The sequence below is a fragment of the Rhinoderma darwinii genome (assembly GCF_050947455.1).
Source record: "Rhinoderma darwinii isolate aRhiDar2 chromosome 2 unlocalized genomic scaffold, aRhiDar2.hap1 SUPER_2_unloc_55, whole genome shotgun sequence".
NCBI classification, from domain to species: Eukaryota; Metazoa; Chordata; class Amphibia; order Anura; family Rhinodermatidae; genus Rhinoderma; species Rhinoderma darwinii.
The window spans coordinates 936,129-956,701 of NW_027461724.1; the positions used below are offsets into that span (position 1 = coordinate 936,129).

Consider the following 20,573-nt stretch of genomic DNA (forward strand, 5'->3'; position numbering starts at 1 on the left):
TGTATGACGTAACCTTTGTGGATGAAGGTATGTGCCTGACTATTTATGAGTGGATGCGGGGACATGCTGAGGATCAGGTAATGACCGGGATCCGTTTCCAACCGCTGTTTGGTCTTCAGGAGAAGGTAATCACTGTACATGTGTATAACCCCTTCACTGAGGTGGAAGTCCTGATGAACTTTCTGCGCCAGTACTGCGAGTATGTGCATGCGGGAGTACCACAGACAAATGTGTTGGGAATTTTTAATTGCAAGTATAAATTTAGGGTCAAGTTCAGACTGGATGCTGGGTGTATTGGAGGATGCAGACATCCCCCAGCAAATTTTACTGTGGCTGGGCATAGAGGGTTCCTGACTTACCCAGGTCAGCCCCAGTATTGTAGAAATTGCTTTATGTTTGGGCATACCAAGGCTGACTGTGCAAAAAAGCAGTGTTGCAGGAATTGCAAACAGGAGGGTCATTTGGCGGGAAATTGCCCAAGTCCCAAAGCGTGTGATATGTGTGGACAGACAACTCACATGTATAGAGACTGCCCTAATGTGCATAAAGAAAAAGCAGAGAGGGAGGAAAAGCAGCAGGAAGCAGAAAGAAGTCGCAAATCCTATGCTGAAATGGCTAAGGAAGTGGCCAGACTGGAGAAAGAGCTGCGTGTACCAGTTCAGAGGCCAGGAGTGAGAGTGTTGGTTGCTCCAGAGTTGCCTCCTATGAGAAACCTGGAGGAATTAATTGAGGAGACCATAAGCCCAGTTCACCTCTCTGATCCGGTTAATATTGAGGTGTTTCCATCTGGTGAACCTGGAGGTGGAAAGTGTCCCAGGGAGGGTGGAGGGAATACTGTTTCAGAGGAGGAGGAGGACTTTGTGCAGGTTGAAGGGAAGAAGGCCTTCAAAAAGAGAAGATGTGAGAGGAGTGAAACAAGCACTACAAAAACCAGCAATGTCTATCAAGCGCTGGAGGAGAACAGTATGGACTCTGGTGGAGGTGGCTCTACAGTATAGATAGCCATGTGCTGGTTGTATGGCCTTACTTTCTGGCTTCATGTAAAATGAAGGCCTGTTTCCTTTTTTAGCTGTGAAAAAGTGGAGTAACATGTGCTTTAAAAGTTGTAACATGTGCTTAACATGTGCTTGTGTCTATGTACTGCTTTGCCTTGCCTCATTTGTGTTTGCAGGTGTTCCAGCAATGAAGAAAGGGCTGGGGGTTGGAAAATGCTCCACCTGTATTTTTTTTGTCTGTCTTAGGCTTCCTAATCAAAGGGAAAAGAAAGTGGTTACTGCTGGAATGCTGGGAAGTATGCAAATTATGCAAATTTTATGTTCCCCTTAGGTTTGTGGGTTTACACCAGAGTGTGATATTTTGTTTTTGTGCATTTGCTTCTTTTTAGGATGTTTTTTTCTATTTGCTCTCAGAATGTTAGAGTGTTTAAGAGCAAGGTTCGTAGGAGTGCAATTTTGGAATTTTTAGCACAAGAAAATGCTTCAATATATTGTTTACAGGAGTGTGGACTGTGTGAATGTATTGGAAGTGATGAATGGGCGTATGGTAGTACAGTATGGTCAGGTAGTACATTGAATAAAAATGATGGGGTGGGTATTTTAGTAAAGGGGAGGGAAGTGTCTTTAGTTAACTATACAGTAATAGAGGAGGGTAGGTGTATATCTGCAATTTTTGAATATAGAAATATTAAGTTTTGTGTTATAAATGTTTATGCCTCAACAGATAAATTAGAGAGGAAGTTATTATTTGAAAAAATTAAGTTATTTATCCCAGGGAGAATGCCCTTAATTGTAGTGGGGGATTTGAATTGTGATATCACAAAAAGTCATGTGGATGTGTCTGGGAAAACTTTTTTGGAGATTGTTAGCGACTTTAATTTGGGAGATATGCAGAAATTATGTAAAGTAGATCCGATGTTAGACACATATCATGCAGACAGAGGGAAAATTCACAGTCGTTTAGATTATTGTTTTGTGTCCCAGAATGTTGTACCTGTAAATTATAAACAAAAAGGTGTTTTATTTTCTGATCATGAGTGTGTAATGTGTGATTTGGATCTGGATGTAAAGGGTGTGTATGGGCGGGGTTTATGGAAACTGAATGTGAGTCTGTTAGAAAGTGAGGATGTGAGGCGGGAATATGCAAATCGGTATGAATGTTGGGTAAGGAAGAAAAGTGAGTTTACTGATATCTGTAGGTGGTGGGATTGGGTGAAGATGAAAACAAGATCCTTTTTTAAGACTATTGGGTATAAAGTTGCCGCAATAAAGAGGGAGAAGTATGTGAGGTTGAATGCTCAGTTAAGTTTGTTGTATAAGTTAAGGGATGGAGGTGCGGAGGTGAGTGAAGATATAATAATTGTTAAAAGAGAAATTAATGAGTTTTTGTCTGAAAGAGGTAGAAGTATTATCTATAGGGCTAAGTTGGAAAGAATGGAGTTTGATGAGAAATGTACTCGTTTCTTTTTCAAGAAGGTTTTTGGTAAAAAGCAAAGTATGAATGTGTTAATTGGATTGGATGGTAGTGAGGTGAGTGGTGATGATGTGAGTGAGGAAGTTGCAAAGTTCTATGAAGAATTGTACGCAGAAAAATGGAGGGATGATACATTGGAGAGTGAGGTGTTGAATGGGATGGACAAAAATTTGAGTGAGGCTGAGAAAGAAGGTGTTATGAAGGATGTGACTATGGATGAAGTATGGAAGGTAATAAATAGTATGGCTGTGAATAAGACACCAGGGGAAGATGGACTCCCTATAGAGTTCTATAGGCTAATGTGGGATGTGATTGGAAAAGATGTGATAGAATTGTGTAAGTATATGTGGGTGAATGAAGCAATTACTGAAAGTATGCGTGCGGGTGTGATTGTGTTGATTCCGAAAAAGGGAGATCTGAAGGAATTGAAGAATTGGCGTCCGATTACGTTACTTAATTGTGATTACAAGATTTATGCGAAGGTGATAGCCAATAGGATGCGTGATGTGATTGAGTGTGTGGTTGGGGATGAGCAATGTTGTGCGGTGCCTGGGAGAAGAATACATGAGAATTTGTGTATGTTAAGAGATTGCTTGTGGGATTGTATGGGAAGGAAGAAGGATGTGCATTTGTTAAGTTTGGATTTTGAAAAAGCCTACGATAGGTTGTCTCATAAGTTTTTGTATAAGGTGTTGCTGAAAATGGGGTTTCCAGCTGAGTTTGTATGTAGAATCAGGAGTTTGTATGGTGGGATATATAGTCGTGTGTTATTGAATGGTTGTGTGGGTAGGAGAGTGATTGTGTCTTCTGGTGTGCGTCAAGGATGTCCGTTGTCACCGGTTGCTTTCATTTGTGCGATTGAGCCATTATTGTGTTTGTTAAGGAAGGATAAGGTTGTACGTGGTGTTCAGGTTCCAGGGAGTGGGGGGAGAGAGTGGAAGGTAAGTGGCTATATGGATGATGTGTGTGTTCTATGTGATTCTGAATGTACTATAAAACGTGTGAAATTGCTAGTGTCGTTTTTTTGTGGCGCGTCTGCTTTCCGTGTTAATTGGAATAAGAGTGAATGTAAAAGCTTTGGGAATGGTAGATTGAGGGGTGATATAGGTCTAAATGTGGTGGATGGACCTATCAAAGTCTTGGGAGTGAAATTTACGGAAAAATTAGATGGGAAAGAATGTTGGGATGATGTGAAGAAGAAAGTGGAAAGTAAATTATGTTTTTGGAGGATGAGAAGTTTATCGTTTATTGGGAAGATTTTGATTATTAAGAGTGTTGTCTTGCCAATATACTTGTATATTGCTTTAGTGTTTCCGCCAAATTATATGTCTTTGAGGAGCTTAAATAGGATTCTGTTTGTTTTTTTGTGGGGCTCGAAAATGGAGCGAGCGAGGAGGGAGGTGGTAATTAAATCTGTGAGGAATGGTGGATTGGGTTTTCCTAATTTAGAAGTATTCTTTGGGGTAAATATGTGTATCTTTCTTCTAAGAGTAGTCAGGGCAGATTTAAAATATTCTGTTATGTGTAGATATTTGTTTGGGACTTACCTGATTCGGATGAAGTGGTGTGCGAGAGATTTACGTAGGCCAGTCGCGTTTGTTGTGCCTGTGTGGTATGAGTGGATGTATAAGTTCCTTGTGAAATATAAGTTGCATGGTGTGGATGTTAGGATGTTGCGCAATAAGAGTTTGGTGTATAGGATGATTGAGTGTGCGGAGACTGAGTGCGGTATAAATATGGTGAGAGGAAGAGATGTGGGGAAAGTATGGAAGAAAGTAAGAATGGATGGTTTGACTAACAAGCAGAGTGAATTGGTGTGGCAAAGTTTGCATGGAGTGTTGCCAGTAAGAGAGTTCCAGAGGAATCGTGGGCTAGTCAGGAGTGATATGTGTCCAAGGTCTGACTGTAATGGAAGGGAGAGTGTTACTCATTTGTTCTGGAATTGTAAGTATGCAAGAGAAGTGATAAAGAGAATGGGACCGTTATGTAAGGAGTTGACTGGGGTGAGTTTGTTGTCTTTTGAAATGTTTATGTTTGGGTTGTGTGCGTGTAGTGGAGAAAAAGAGAGAGTGTTGTGGTTGTTGCTTGCATGTATAAAAGAAGTACTATGGGATGTTCGGAATGTATATGTGTTTAAGAGAAAAGAATTAGCTGTTAGAGATAGTGTGCGAATGGTATTGGGAAAATTGTATGTTTGTTTTTTGTGGGATAAAAAAAGAAAAGGGGAAATGGATTCGGAGGGGGTGTGGAAGGTGATGAAGTGGATAGATATTGTTGATTATTCATCATGATATTGTTTTCTGTATTTTTTATGTGAAGACATTGTTTGTTTTCCTTGTACATATTAAAAGAAAAGAGTAATGAGCGCTGTCTAGATGATGATGGGGACAATTGATGGAAATTGTCTTGGATTGAATATGGTTGGTTTTTGATCGTATTAATTCCCATCTGAGGGATAGCAAAAAAAAAAAAAAAATCTGTTCTTATCAGTTTAATATCTGATACGTCCCCTATCTGGGGACCATATATTAAATGGATTTTTAGAACAGGGAGATGGAAATAGAGCTTGTTCTGTCCACTCCACGCATTGACCTGGTATTGCAGTATTTCCAGGACCGGTGCACCCTTTCCTTATGTGTTTACTAAAATCAGATTCCAAAAGTGCTTTTTGTGTTTGCCATTGTTTTTGTCTTTCGGATGGGATCTCCCCTTTTAACCCCTTAATGACCGGGCCATTTTGCACGTTAATGACCAAGGATTCTTTTTTGTTTTTTCACGGTTGCATTCCAAGAGTCGTAACTCTTTTTGTATTCCGTCTACATAGCCGTATAAGGGCTTGTTTTTTGTGGGACGAGTTGTATTTTGTAATTGTACCATTTTTAGATGCTTATAATATATTGATTAACTTTTATTAACTTTATTTTAGGAGAGAATTGAAAATAAGCAGCTATTCCAGCATTAATTTTCACGTTATAAATTTACGCCGTTTACTATGCAGCGTAAATAACATGTTACCTTTATTCTATGGGTCGGCACGATTACGGGGATACCAAATATGTAAAGATTTTATATGTTTTCCTATGTTTGCACAATAAAAACCCTTTTAGAAAAAAATTACTTGTTTTTGCATCGCCGCGTTCCAAGAGCCGTAACGTTTTTATTTTTCCGTCGATGTGGCCGTACGTGGGCTTGATTTTTGCGGGACAATGTGTAGTTTTTATTAGTACTATTTTGGGGTACTTAGGACTTATAGATTAACTTTTATTTTATTTTTTATGGGGGGAATGGGAGAAAAGAGAGAATTTTGACGTTGTTTTTTGCGTTTTCTTTGGACGCCGTTCATCCGGCGGTTTAATTAATATGTTCATTTTATTGTTCAAGTTGTTATGATCATGGGGATACCATATATGTGTATGTGTGATTTGTTTTGACCGTTTTACTAAATAAAACCACTTTTTGGGCCAAAAAAGTAGTTTTATTTGACTTTGACTGTAATTATTTATTTATTTTTTTCACAAACTTTATTTAACTGTTTTACATTTTTTTTTTTAGTCCCACCAGGGGACTTCACTATGCGATGTGCCGATCGCATATATAATGCTTTGGTATACTTCGTATACCAAAGCATTATTGCCTGTCAGTGTAAAACTGACAGGCAACCTGTTAGGTCATGCCTCCGGCATCGCCTAACAGGCAGATGCTGAAGGCAGACCTGGGGGTCTTTGTTAGACCCCCGGCTGTCATGGAAACCCGACGGCGACCCGCGATTTGTTTGCGGTGGCGCCGATCGGGTGACAGAGGGAGCCCCCCCCCCCTCTGTCAAACACATTAAATGCCGCTGTCACTATTGACAGCGGCATTTAATGGGTTAAACTGCCGGAATCGGCGCGCGCTTCGATTCCGGCAGTTGCAGCAGGAGCCAGGCTGTGTATAACAGCCGTGCTCCTGCCGCTGATCGCGTGGGTACAGTCTCAGTACCCGCGCCATCACAGGACGGATATATCCGTCCTCCTGCGCGAACTAGCAGCTGCTGAGGACGGATATATCCGTCCTTCGGCGTTAAGGAGTTAATCCCATTATTTCAACACCTGTTGGACAATGCATTTGTACAGTCATGTGTGATAATGAGCTAATTGATTAAATGCAATTAATGAATACATTGCCACCTCTTGTTTTGTGTCGTCTGTGTGTCTGTGTTTCCGGCATTTCACATTGGAACAGCTCATTCACCTTCCTTGTCTTCTCTCCGCCCTCCCTCCTAGGTAGGTTAAAGAGCTGCACCTGAGCCAGCCACTGATTGATGCAGCACCATAGTCAAATAGTGGAGTGGAGTAGGGGAACAGCAAACAGCCATTAAAGCAGCCAGCCCGCCCGCCCGCCCGCCACAATGGACCTACCTGTGTACACTAGATGGATGTGATGGAATGTACTGTCGTCCCTACATTTCAAGAAGGAGTAAGAATTGCAGTTGCAACAAAGCCTTGCTTGCCTACAAAGAGAGCAGCAATTTGGATTTGTTACTATGTTACCTAGAAGAATAACAAACTGTGCAAGGATGGAGGTTGTAGGAGCAAGGAGAAGTTGTCTGTAAAGTTGGTGGATGCTTATTTTCCATTTTGCAGTCCCTTGTCTCCCTCTTGTGGCCTCCTGGAGGCAACTAGCTGTGCAAAAAAAGACAGCCTGGCGGCCGGCTGTTGCAGTGTTGCCCTCTCAGGCAACACTGAGTGACTGACTGAGCCGCACCGTCTTATATAAAGTTCAGACGGAACTTTGCACGTGTCATAGTGGAGCCCTGAGGAGCCAGAGCCAGCTTTCTGACATCATAATGGGGCCTCAGAGATAAAAGCCTGGGCCCAGGCAGTGTTGGTCAGTGCTGCTCAGCAGGCAGCACTGGACTGGACTGGATTACAGCTGATACAAGGTGTGAAGGAACAAGGGGTGGCTGTGGGCATGCACTTGCTGCCGCTGCCAGTGTTTATCTGCATGGCAGCAGGGCATTTGGGCGTTGCCAGGAAGGCGTTTTTATGTAGATTCCTCCTCTTTCAGCACTGCATTGTGGTGCAAGCAAAAGAAGCAAATCCTGTCTGGCTTCCTCTCCGGCCTTTATTCACCTCCCGTGTAGCTGTGAGTGTGTGAGCCTGCAGGGCCCCATGGAATTGCCTAGAAGTAGGCTGAATCGCTGCAAGGGCTGAACAGCAGTATCGGGCAGGCTCGGGCAACGCGCGGCCCGTTCGGGTTATCGCTTCTCGGCCTTTTGGCTAAGACCAAGTGTATTTATACAGGAGGTTTTTGGTCAGAAGGTGCTCAGGTACCCTCTCTCTCGGCCTCGGGGGATCGTCCAGGTTCGCCTGGACTTCACCCCCGTGCTGCTATTTGGGAGAGAGGCTTAGTCCTGAGCAACGAGTTGCGATCCCCCCCAGCCCCTTGGTCTCCGTAAGACAAGGGGCGCAGCGAAAGCTGTGCGGTTCGACCTGGCCACGCTAATGGCAGGCGAACCCGATGCGGTGCCGGTGTACGCCCGGCTTAAGAATTCTGCACGATTTATCGTGGCAGAGGGTGGAGGCGGTCCCCGTGGTATTAAATTTTTAGTCCACGCCATTTTGGAAGATCTGCTGGCGGTCCACAAGAACGAGCTCTTGGCTATCCAGGACTACCCGAAGCGAGGAATCTACGATGTCACCTTCATGGGAGAAGGAATACTCCGTGATGCTATGGACCGAGCTGAGAGGAAACAAGGTGAACTCGTAGCAGCGGGAGTCAAGGTAGTAGAGCATGAATTTGAAATAACCAAACTCGTGGTGATTAAAATGTATTCCCCATATGTGAGAGATATGGAAGTGGCAGCATTTCTAGCTGCCTACTTCAAAAATGTCAAACTCCTGGGGAAAGTGATGAACGAGTGTGGAGTGTGGACCGCCAAATGGAAGTTTTTAGTTACGCTGATTAAGGACCCCTCCACCCAAGAAACGAGATTACCACCGGCTCGTTTTAAAATTGGAAATGTGAATGGCGACCTCTACTTCTCAGGGATGCCAAACTTCTGCAGGGCTTGTGGTACCTATGGACATACCAGTTTTAACTGCGATGTCACCTGCAGAAACTGTGGAAGCAAAGAGCACAATATAAGGGAGTGCACAGAAGAAAAAAAATGCAACTTTTGTCAAAAAACTGGTCACTTGTATTTTTCTTGTCCTCATAGGTACCGAAGCGGAGAAGAAGAGCAACCCGGGGCGCCCCCACGTGCTCCACCAGCGGACCAGCCCCGCCCTCAGGGAGAGGAACAAGCCAGTGCTGCAAAGGAGCAGCGGGGTACCTGGGCTTCAAGGGTACGGTCTGTTGGAGCCAAAGCAGGTACCTCACAGCCAACAGCCTCAGAGGAGAGAAGGGAGTCCAGTGCGAAGGAAAAACGCCAAGCCAAACGTAAGGCTGAGAAGGGGCAGGCCAGTGAGATAACTGAGGCATCCCAGAGTGCTGGTTGCTCAGTGGATGCCGGGCCTGCTCCCAATCCTGGGTCTCTAGATACGGAGTCTGAAGAGGAAGGTTGGCTGAAAGTGGGTCCCCGTAAAAAGGGTAAACAGGAGCGTGCCGGTAGGGGGGTGACAGGGGAGGAGCAAATGGATACGTCCGTAAAGCAAAGTGAGGCTCCTCCTAGGACCGCCCCCTCGTCGTTACTGGTGAGGAGGGTGGGCACTGTTCCCCCCGAGCCAACCGACACCCCGCCATGTGCGCAACCTCCCCCTCTAGAACGGCCTGCACGGCCTGCACGGCCTCAGGGGGGAGCGGCGGGGCCCTTGGGGGACCCACCCGATACAGACCTATATGGTCAGCCGTTAGAGACCCAGGTAAGGCTGTGTGAATCTGGACTCCCTGTATACGAGATGAGGGCTGTTGGCTCGACGCTCACGGAAGGTAGTTCCTCTCCTGAATCATCCCCTTTCTCGCTAGAGTCAGACGAGGGCGGGGAGATGAGTTCAAGCGAGATTTCTGGTATTGCTGGTGGAGGCCAAGTCTGATTTTAAGTAACACGATTATTTATTTTTTAAAATCAAGACTAACACAATTAAAACTCCACGATGTCTGAAATAAAGGGGATCTCCCTCAACGTGAGGGGCGCCAAGTCCAAAGTCAGAAGGGTTGCTCTCTTCAGTTTTTTATCTGGCCTGGCAGCCTCTGTTTTTTTCCTGCAGGAGTGCGGCATTCCCCATGCAATGAAGTACCATAAATACAAAGAGGATTGGAAGTATGGTCCATCAGTCTGGTCTGGATCTAACGAGTCCAGATCAGCAGGGGTCGCCATTCTTTTTAAGGGAAACGTTTTTATTGATTTTATTCAAGAGATTCTTCCAGGACGTATTTTATTGGTTAAAGCTTTTATTGACGGCGTAAAATGGCAGTTTTTAAATTTTTACGGCTCACCTGACAAAAATGAGAGAGCAGAGATGCTAGAAATGTTACCTCTTTTTATTAATACAACTGAGCCTTTTATCCTCGCAGGTGATTTTAACTGTATCCTGAGGGGGGAACGCCGGCTTACCAGTACTACAAGTAGGAATTACGATAAGACCTCTGGACTGCTCAAAGATATTGTAAATGATTTTAAATTAACAGATTTGTACAAAGAATGTAATAGGAGCAGCCCAGAGGAAGCCGGCGTTACCTGGAGCAACGCCACCTGTAGCTCCAGGATAGATTTTATTTTTTGTAATGAGAATGTACTGCCTTTTAATTGTGAAGTTTTAACTAATGTTTTCTCAGATCACAAGCTTTTATCATTTTATGTAAAGCGTGATTTTAATAAACCGGTGTGTAAGAAGTCCTGGAAGTTAAATGTTTCCCTTTTAGATGATCCACAGGTTTTTACTGATTTTATTGAATTTTACCAAAAATGCAGGCGGGGGAGAGACATGCGTACTCCCATCAGTGCATGGTGGGAGAAAATGAAAAAAAGAATAAAGGAATTTTTTATTAAAAAGAGCGTGGCGAAAGCCAGAGAAAAACATGCTTTTTTTAAAATTCTCAGCACCCGTCTGCAGACCCTGTACAAGATGAGAGATAATGAAATTGACGTTAAAACTGACATCACTAATTTAAAAAAAGAAATAGCTCAGTGCCTGGAGCAGAAAGGCAAAGAAATCATTTTTCGTTCCAAAATTCAGCATGTGGAGGAGAATGAGACCTGCTCCAGGTACTTTTTTAAAAAAATTAACAATAAAAAGGCTATTATTAAAAATATTGAAGGTGTGTCAGATGTACAGGGTATTTTAAGTAAAGTTCATGAGTTTTATGCTGACCTTTTTAGTGTTAAAACTGTGGATCATAATTTTATGCGTGACTCACTGAAGGAGATTACTACTGTTTTAGACCCTGTCTCCCAGAATTTTTTATTACAGGAGCTGACGGAGCAGGAGGTTTTAGAAACGGTAAAGAGTTTTAAAGCCGGAAAAGTTCCCGGACCGGACGGTATACCCAGTGAGTTTTATGTCAAATTTTATGACATTTTAAAAGAGGATCTTTTTAGCCTTTTTTATGAAGTTTTTAATTCCAAGATGCTGCCTAAGTCCTGGCGGAAGGGTGAGGTCTCCCTGCTACATAAGAAAGGTGACATCGCAGTTTTGAAGAACTGGAGACCAATAACCCTTCTGAATAGCGACTATAAAATAATGGCAAAAGTGTGCGCAAATAGATTAAAAGCCATAATACCCCACATTGTACACTCTAACCAGGTGTGTGGGGTGCCAGGCCGCAGCATCTGGGATAATCTTAACCTGGTAAAAGATGTGATTGAGGACACGAGGTCTAGAAGAGGTAAATTAGCCATTTTATCTATAGACTTCGAGAAGGCGTTCGACCGTGTCTCTCATTTTTATCTTTTTAAGGTTTTAGAGCGTATGGGTATACCTGAAGGATTTTTATTATCACTTAAAGCCTTTTATAAAGATTGCACAAGCAAAATTTTAGTGAATGGTTTTAAGACACAGGACGTGATTTTAGACTCAGGGGTGAAGCAGGGGTGTCCCTTGTCCCCACTGCTTTTTATTTGCGCATTAGAGCCTCTACTGTGTACAATTCGCCGCGATAAGTTAATACGTGGAGTCCCCCTGCCCGGGGGTGGCGGCGTAGAGGCTAAAGCAGTGGGGTACATGGACGATGTAGCGGTTTTTTGCAGGGACACCCTGTCGCTTCAGAGAACCCTCAGACAAATTGAGTTTTATTGCTGTGCTTCCGGTTTTAAGGTGAACTTCGACAAAAGTAATATTTTAAATATAGGAAGCATGGCTTTTAGAGACATACCCGTCCCTGTGTCAGATAATATTACGATTTTAGGTGTCTCCTTCAGTGAGTGCGATAATGGTTTTATCAGTTGGGACATGGTGGCGCAGAAGGTAAATCAAAAAATATGTATGTGGAACATGAGAAAACTTACCATGGAGGGAAAAGTTTTAATTATTAAAATGGTCATTTTACCCCTGCTTTTATATCTCAGTATGGTTTTCCCTCCCCCCACGGTTTTATTGCAAAAAATTACTAAAGCATGTTTTACCTTCTTTTGGAGTTCCAGAATGGAGAAACTTAAAAGAGAGATTGTGATGAAATCCAAACCGAAGGGTGGCAAAGATTTTCCGAATTTTAACAGGTTTCTTTTAATCAAGTTCTTCAGTTTCTGTTTTAATTCCCTTTTTAAAGAACATTATTGGTCCTATTTTTTACGTTTTAATACAGGGTTTTTAATGCGAAGGTTTGGGTGGTTCAACATTGTTTTATCCTCACCTTACGCTTTTAAACTCTCAATAAACTATGTGATTTTAGAAAAGATAGTGACCTTATTCAACCTGAAGGGAAAAAATGTAAATGAGCTGAAAAATAGTAAAAAATTAATTAAAGACCTAAGAGAAAGTGAGACGGTCAGCAGGATTGAGAATTTTAATGAGGAACGAAGTGCTTTTATCTTCAAAATTATTAATGTGTTTTATCTTTTTAATACACAGATGGACCTGGCCTGGAGCTGCATTCATCAATGTCTTCCATGCCGGGCATTCCAATACAGAAGGAGGCTCGCGAGGTCTGCCGTCTGCCCGAGGGAAGGCTGCCAGGCCGAGGAAACGATTCGACACATTTTTTGGACGTGTGATTTTGCGAAGGAATTTTGGAAAAAAATATTCCCTCTTTTGGTAAAGATGGCAGACCTGAAAGACTTGAATTATGAAGATATTTTATATGGACTATTTGGATGCCCAACCGCGAGCCAAAAGATAATAGCGTGGAAGACGATGAATTGCGCCAAAGAAGCTCTATGGAAGGCCAGGAACATCCTGATTTTTAAGCACGATGTTTTATCTACTGATGATGTTTTAGGTCTTTGTTTTAGCGAAATGTACATTTATTATTTATTAGACAAAAAAAGAAATGCCACCCTTCTTAATAAATGGTTTGTGAAAGAATGGAACTCCAACATATAAAGATTTGCCACCATGTCCCTTTTATGTAATGTAATGCAATGAAATATTGATTTTATTGTTATTCATTTGTACAAAAGTTGGTTTTATTGTAAACTGTATTTTTTATCATGAAATAAATCATTGACACCCCTGAAAAGGGGTAGCCAACTTAAAAAAAAATCTGTTCTTATCAGTTTAATATCTGATACGTCCCCTATCTGGGGACCATATATTAAATGGATTTTTAGAACAGGGAGATGGAAATAGAGCTTGCTCTGTCCACTCCACGCATTGACCTGGTATTGCAGTATTTCCAGGACCGGTGCACCCTTTCCTTATGTGTTGACTAAAATCAGATTCCAAAAGTGTTTTTTGTGTTTGCCATTGTTTCTGTCTTTCTGAAGGGATCTCTCCTTTTAATCCCATTATTTCAACACCTGTTGGACAATGCATGAGTGATAATGAGCTAATTGATTAAATGCAATTAATGAATACATTGCCACCTCTTGTTTTGTGTCGTCTGTGTGTCTGTGTTTCCGGCATTTCACATTGGAACAGCTCATTCACCTTCCTTGTCTTCTCTCCGCCATCCCTTTTAGGTAAGTTAAAGAGCTGCACCTGAGCCAGCCACTGATTGATGCAGCACCACAGTCAAATAGTGGAGTGGAGTAGGGGAACAGCAAACAGCCATTAAAGCCGCCCGCCCGCCCGCCACAATGGACCTACCTGTGTACACTAGATGGATGTGATGGAATGTACTGTCGTCCCTACATTTCAAGAAGGAGTAAGAATTGCAGTTGCAACAAAGCCTTGCTTGCCTACAAAGAGAGCAGCAATTTGGATTTGTTACTATGTTACCTAGAAGAATAACAAACTGTGCAAGGATGGAGGTTGTAGGAGCAAGGAGAAGTTGTCTGTAAAGTTGGTGGATGCTTATTTTCCATTTTGCAGTCCCTTGTCTCCCTCTTGTGGCCTCCTGGAGGCAACTAGCTGTGCAAAAAAAGACAGCCTGGCGGCCGGCTGTTGCAGTGTTGCCCTCTCAGGCAACACTGAGTGACTGACTGAGCCGCACCGTCTTATATAAAGTTCAGACGGAACTTTGCACGTGTCATAGTGGAGCCCTGAGGAGCCAGAGCCAGCTTTCTGACATCATAATGGGGCCTCAGAGATAAAAGCCTGGGCCCAGGCAGTGTTGGTCAGTGCTGCTCAGCAGGCAGCACTGGACTGGACTGGATTACAGCTGATACAAGGTGTGAAGGAACAAGGGGTGGCTGTGGGCATGCACTTGCTGCCGCTGCCAGTGTTTATCTGCATGGCAGCAGGGCATTTGGGCGTTGCCAGGAAGGCGTTTTTATGTAGATTCCTCCTCTTTCAGCACTGCATTGTGGTGCAAGCAAAAGAAGCAAATCCTGTCTGGCTTCCTCTCCGGCCTTTATTCACCTCCCGTGTAGCTGTGAGTGTGTGAGCCTGCAGGGCCCCATGGAATTGCCTAGAAGTAGGCTGAATCGCTGCAAGGGCTGAACAGCAGTATCGGGCAGGCTCGGGCAACGCGCGGCCCGTTCGGGTTATCGCTTCTCGGCCTTTTGGCTAAGATCAAGTGTAGTACTTTAGGGTATTGCCTTGTTTCTTGGTCAGGAGGTGCCCTGGTACCCTTTTCCTTGGCCTGGGGGGATCGTTTCTCTTAGGAGAGACTTCACCCCTCTGCTGCTATTGGGGAGGAGGATTAGTCCAGGGCAACGGGGAGCGATCACCTGCCTGGTACTCCGGTACTGAAGGTATTTCTTTGGAGATTGCTGGAATTCTTTTGGAGCAGGATGGAGGAAATTCCCGAACATATGCGAACCAGGAATGCGGTCCGGTTTTTCGTGGAGGAATCTGAGAGGCAAAGGAAGGATTTGGAGTACATCACGAAGGTCCTTTTGTTGGATTTCTTTCAGCTGGAGAGATCGTGCATTTTGGCGGTGATGGACTATCCGAGGAGAGGGTGCTTTGACGTTACCTTCGCTACAGAAGAAATTTATTCAGATTTTTTGGAACGCTTGAAGGAAGGTAAAAGGGACCCAAGACTTGTGGGTGTGAAGGTAACACCACATTTTGTGCCAAACAAGAAGTTGGTGGTCGTAAAGATGTTTTCGCCTTACGTGGAGGAAGAGGACATTAAGTCATTTCTCACTAAGTTTTGTGAGGAGGTGGTGGGAAAGGGGAAAGTGTTTAACCCCTTTGGATTTTGGACTGGGAAATGGAAATTTCTTTGTAAATTTGTGAGAATTGGTGAATCTAGAAACCTATTGTTTCCTCCAGCGCGGTTTAAGATTGGAAGTGCATGTGGAAATTTATTTTTTTTGGGAATGGATATGTTTTGTTTGAATTGTAAAGATTATGGTCATGAGAGAGAAACGTGTGAGAAAGTAATGTGTACAAAATGTCTGCAAGAGGGGCATAAGTATAATGAATGTCAGAAAGGGAAAGTATGTAATATGTGTGGAGAGGAGGGGCACATATTCAAATCATGCCCAAAGAAAAGCAAACGTGAGGTACAAGAGGAAAATAAGAAGATAGTCAAAAGAAAGGAAGCGGAAGTTAGTTTGGAAGAAGGAAAGCTTCAGAAATTGGAAGGAAGTGGGCAAAGTGATGAGAAAAAAAGGAAAAAAGCAGAGAGAAAGAAAAAAAGTGTCATTTCAGAAGAGGAAAGAGCAGAAAGAGACAGGTTACTGGAAGAAGTAGAGCAGTTACGTAGTAAAATTAATTTTGAAAAAATGCGGAGAAGGGTGCGGCTCTGTGTAAGAGAAAATTTACCAGGGTTTCTTGAACGGTATGGTGTGCCAACGTGGTTAGCGTGCATTGTAAACTGTGAATGGGATGGTAATGATTTGCAGGAACATTTAGTGGATATGTTAGGAACTATTGCTGTTAAAAAAGGAATGTTTTTTTGATTTCTTAAAAGGAAAAAAGGAAAGAGGAAAACAAAAGTTAATTATACGTTTTCAGTTTTCATTGTGATGATCTAAGTCTTTTTTATTTTGAATTTTATGATTTTTAAGACGTGATCTGAATGAAAAAAAAAAAAAAAAAAAAAAAAATCTGTTCTTATCAGTCCTTGTAAGGATAGATAGCTCGGAGAACCACTGGGGGCTATAAACACTAGCTTAGCGATCCAAGAGCGTTCCAGACGAAGCCGGCGACGAACTGCGGAGAAGAACCAGCGAAGACGACGATCCAGAAGGGAGAAGCCGCCATCGGGGAAGAAGCTCCGGGAGATCGCTGCCGGGAAGAAGAAGGAGAACTGCGACAGAGACCTTCGGAGAAGAGCCGCTGCTGAAGGGGATCTTCGAAGAAGCTCGGCCGCAGAAGAAGAAGCTCGACGAGGAACCGCTGCGGAAGAAATTTCGTGGAAGAACCTCGGCCAGCAAGGAGAAGATTTGCATAGCTCCGCCCCCTTCGGGAAAGAGCTATCGAAGATCCTCCCCAAGCGACAGGAACAGCTGGAAGAAGCCATGGCCTCAACCAGCAACCCTGCCACCCAGAAGAAGAAGGCTGATGGACCAGGTGAGCCGACCCAGGCCAGGACATCTCCTCCTGAAGCCTCCTCAAGCCAACAGGCCACCAGGAAGCCGAACCAGGCTGCTCCAACCCTGGAGCCCTGGAGCCCTGGAGCCCTGGATGAAGCAGACGGTGGCCCTGAAGCTGAAGGAGGTGGACGGGAGAGTGCCGGACATGACGGAAGAAGTGTTCTGCCAGAAGATGCTCCTGGACCAGGGCTTCGCTAAGCCGGAGACCATCAGCATCCAGGCCTTCATGACCGGGATGTTCTTCGTGACCTTCGCTTCGATCAACATCTGCAGAAGGTACTGGGAGATGGTGAAAGCGGCGAGGCCTGAATCCCCTTTCTCTCGCTTTGTGGGCAACTGCCCTGTCCAAAGAGAGGAAAGGCGGGTGACGGTCTCAATGCGGAACCCACACACCCCCGGCAAAGACATCACCACGCTCCTGAAGCGGTTCTGCACAGTGGTGAGGGAACCCACCCACATCCTGAACGGACTCGGCTTCTGGACTGGCAAGTGGTCGGTAATCGTCCGACTGAACAAGGATTCGAGCGCGGAAGACGGCCTCCAGCACCTGCCCCAGTCATTCTCGCTGGGCAACTCCTACGGCCTCATCTACTACCCGGACATGCCGCAGATCTGCAGGAGATGCAGCAAGAAGGGTCACTCGGTGAAGGACTGCAAGGAGGACGCCTGCAAGAACTGCCGGGTAACAGGACACGAGACCAAAGACTGCCCGAAACGGACAATGTGCAACCTCTGCGGACAAGCAGCCCACTCCTACAAGGACTGCCCGAAGAGGGATCGATCCTGGGCAACTGTAGCGGCGAAAGCTCCGGCCAGAGGGAACCCCGCCCCAGCCAGAGCTCCAGCGGCGCAGAAGACCGGGAATAAGAAGGATGGTAAGAAGACGACAGTCCCTCCCCCTCCCGGCCCTCCCTCGCCCTACCCCTCCCACCCTCCCTCGCCCGGCCCCCCCCACCCCCCCGTCCCCGACCCCTGTCACCCCCACTGAGGCTCTCACCTTCTCCTACCCACCCATCTCAGTGGTCCTGTCACCTGCACCTCTCCCAACCCAGCCTCCCTTCTCCCCAGCTCCAGCAGCACTAACACCTTCCCCTCCAGCTGCTGGAGTCCTCTCCCTGGAGGATTTTCCCCCTCTTGTCTCCTCAGGTGCCATCCAGAGGAAGAGAAAGGTGAGGGACAGCCCAGCTGCTGAGTCCTCAAAGCGACAAGTCGTGGAAATCTGCGAATATTCCCTTGCGCAGCAGGAGGAAATGGAGCAGATGGTGGAGGAACTCGTGTCTGAACCTGAGGTCATCGACTTCACAAAAGACATCCAGGTGGCTACAATCCTGGAACAATTTTTGTCAGAGGGCCTGCTGGATCTTTCGGACCCGCCAGGCGAGGAGGATCCGCCCGACCGGACTGGTAACTAAGGTGTATCGTTTGCACTAACCTTCTTTATTCTCCCCCATGGCTGCTGAACTTAACATCTTTAGCCTCAATGTGAGGAGTGTTAGAGATAGGACTAGATGTCAGATGGTGCTAACTTTTCTTTCCAAGCAGTCGAGTGATATATTTATGCTGCAGGAATGTACTCTCCCCTCTTCCAGGTCATATCATCACCTGGCCAGGCAGTGGACCCATGGCCCGTCCTACTGGTCTGGTGGGGGCAACTGTAAGTCTGCGGGGGTTGCCATCCTGATTAGGGGAGGCGTATTTACTGTTGACTCTGTCCAGGAGCTCGTCTGCGGCCGCTTGTTGGTCGTAGACGGTTCCTGGGCAGGAGAGCCGATTAGGCTCATCAACGTGTACGCCCCCCCTATGAAGGCTGAGCGCCTGGAACTATTCCAGACCCTGCGGACCCAGCTCGCCACCACTAGGGCAGTGGTGATGGCCGGGGACTTCAACTGCCCCATCGAAGAGGATGGACGAAGTTCCTGCACTTCAATCAAGCTGGATGTCAGTTCCAAACTGCTTATCGAGATGGTAACCGAAGCATCCTTGCAGGACGTTGTGGGCTCCATGGGGATCGGCTCTGTGAACTATTCATGGAGCCGACCCGATGGCTCACTTCGTTCTCGGATTGACTTTGTGTTCACCTCCCGGGCAGTCAAGCAGCATGGGCACTCCATGGTCCCCTGCTTCTTCTCTGACCACAGGGCCATTCTCTTCCAGGGTGCCATCGGCCACGGTTTTCCTCCCGGCCCTGGCTCCTGGAAGCTGAATTGTGCCCTGCTGGAAAGAGAGGAGGTACTGGCGGAACTTAGAGACGCCTATATTGTTTGGAGGAATGATAAAGTTTTCTTTGACAAAACCTGTGACTGGTGGGAATATGTTAAAGTTGAATTTCGTTGTTTCTTTCAGGCAAAAAGTCGCCAACAGGCTTGTGAGAGGAAGAGAGACTTCAGAGAGATGCAGCGTCAGCTGCGATCCCTGCAAGACCTCCTTCAATGCGGCTGGGACGTCAGGAAGGAGCTGGAGGAAGCCAAAAAGGGCCTGAAAAGGCACTTTGAGGAGGAATCCAAGCGAATTGTCTTTCGTTCCAAGGTGGAGAACCTGGAGAAGGGTGAGAAATGTAACTCGTTCTTTTTCAGGAAACTCCATGCCGGCCACACGCCCCTGAAGGAACTTCGAGATGAGACCGGAAACATGCATTCTGGGAAGAAGGAGGTGATGGGAGTCGTCACAGACTACTACCGAAGCCTCTACTCCCGGAAAACCACTGACCCCGAAGCCGCCGACAAATTCCTGTCAGGTATCACTAATCATCTTGATCCTGCAGGTACGGAGGCTATGGATGTACCCCTGACGGTGGAGGAACTGCTCTCTGCCGCTAAATCCTTCAGACCCGGCAGGACCCCGGGCAGTGATGGTCTCCCAGCAGAGCTCTATGTAGCGCTGGGGGACTTGATCTGTCCGGACCTGCTGGAGCTCTATGAGGAGATGGTGGTGGAGGGTAGAATGCCACCGTCCTTGAGAGAAGGCATGATCACGATCTTGTATAAGCGGAAGGGGGAGAGATGTGACCTGAAAAACTGGCGTCCCATCTCTCTCCTGAACGTGGACTACAAGATCCTCGCCAAAGTATTGGCCAACAGACTGAAGGTTGTCATCGGACAGATCATCGGATCGGACCAAACCTGCGGCATTCCTGGCCGTAGGGTGGCCGACAGTCTTGCCCTGGTGAGGGACACGGTGCATTACATGCAAAGCCGCCGTACACACGCGGCCCTGGTCAGTCTGGATCAGGAGAAGGCTTTTGACCGGGTCTCTCACGAATTCATGGGTAAGGTTCTGCGTAGGCTGCGGCTTGGCAGGTTGTTCTGTTTGTATGTTAACCTGATGTATTGCGACATTTACAGCTCGGTGCTGGTGAACGGCTGGAAGACTGACCCCTTTCCTGTATCGTCGGGGGTTAGACAAGGCTGTCCTCTTTCACCTCTCCTTTTTGTTTGTGTTATAGAGCTCTTCGCAGAGGCTATCCGGCAGAATGGAGAGATCAGAGGGATCACCGCACCAGGTCCAGGACACTTCGAGGTCAAATGCTCGCTGTACATGGACGACGTGACTGTCTTCTGCGCTGACCAGAGTTCGGTGACTGCACTCGTCCAGACCTGCGAGGAGTTCGGACGCGCTTCAAGGGCAAAAGTCAACTGCGGGAAGTCGGAAGCCATGCTCTTCGGAAAGTGGTACCTGCCTTCTCCTGCCTCCTTCCCGTTTACTATCAAGCCGGACTTCATCAAAATTCTGGGAGTCTGGTTCGGTAAGGAAGGTGCAGCCCTAAAGTCGTGGGAAGAACGCTTGGCCAAAGTCAACCAAAGGATCGGACTGTGGAGCCTCAGACAACTCACTATTGAGGGCAAAGCAATGGTCCTGCGTAACGAAGTCTTGCCTGTGCTACAATACACTGCACAGGCATGGCCCCCTCTTGCCACCGTCTCGAGGGCCATTACCAGGACTGTGTTTCGCTTCATCTGGGGCTCGAAAATGGACAGAGTAAAGCGGACTGTTATGTACAAGGAGCCCCGCAAAGGTGGGAAGGGTATACCCGACATTCCCACTCTGCTGCGGATTGCTTTTGTATGTGACTGTGTTCGTAGGACTCTGAGGACAGCAAACG

At 45.8% G+C, this 20,573-nt stretch overlaps 1 non-coding gene and 2 pseudogenes across 1 annotated transcript; all 3 read left to right on the forward strand.

Annotated features, from left to right (window-relative positions):
* Positions 1 to 4,910: 4,910 nt before the first annotated feature.
* On the forward strand, positions 4,911 to 5,098 carry LOC142679710 (U2 spliceosomal RNA). The gene has a single exon (XR_012852880.1). It is a non-coding gene; the product is annotated as a U2 spliceosomal RNA (small nuclear RNA).
* A 7,971-nt stretch (positions 5,099 to 13,069) lies between these two features.
* LOC142679669 (U2 spliceosomal RNA) lies at positions 13,070 to 13,238 on the forward strand (annotated as a pseudogene).
* Positions 13,239 to 14,472: 1,234 nt separating this feature from the next.
* On the forward strand, positions 14,473 to 14,583 carry LOC142679726 (U2 spliceosomal RNA; annotated as a pseudogene).
* Positions 14,584 to 20,573: the final 5,990 nt, after the last annotated feature.